Below are 473 nucleotides of genomic sequence, written 5' to 3' on the forward strand. Positions count from 1 at the left end.
CTGATTGTATGCCCAATTTTAGGATTTTTTGTATTGATTTGAAATTATTTTCTGAATCTCTCTGCTCATCACTTAATACGAAAGCTGCTAAAACTATTGTATTGATGGAAAAAAATATTGACTTTGATGTAAGGGTTACCTCCTGTGTATTCTTTGAAGTATTCTTTGGGAGAGCTGAGCTCTCGTGCCTCCGTTGGTAAACAAAAATAGCCAATCACCATCGAGTGCTCACTTTCAGCGCTGAGGAGTGTTGAGAAAAGAACCCTCGTAGGGGAGGCTAGCCTTCTGGTATATCAACGAAAGGGAGAACACGCCTAAACTGGATATAGGCTACATCAGTCGCGGTTTAATTCAATGGCACAACAGGCAGCTCTCTTTTAACACAGACTTTTAATTAGGGATGGATGTTTGCTTCAAGTGATAGGCCAGGTAAGTGAAGTTATATTATCTTGCTGTATGTGTCGTTTTCTTTA

Source organism: Sinocyclocheilus anshuiensis, unplaced genomic scaffold (assembly GCF_001515605.1).
Source record: "Sinocyclocheilus anshuiensis isolate Anshui unplaced genomic scaffold, SAMN03320099.WGS_v1.1 scaffold784, whole genome shotgun sequence".
In the NCBI taxonomy this organism is placed as follows: domain Eukaryota; kingdom Metazoa; phylum Chordata; class Actinopteri; order Cypriniformes; family Cyprinidae; genus Sinocyclocheilus; species Sinocyclocheilus anshuiensis.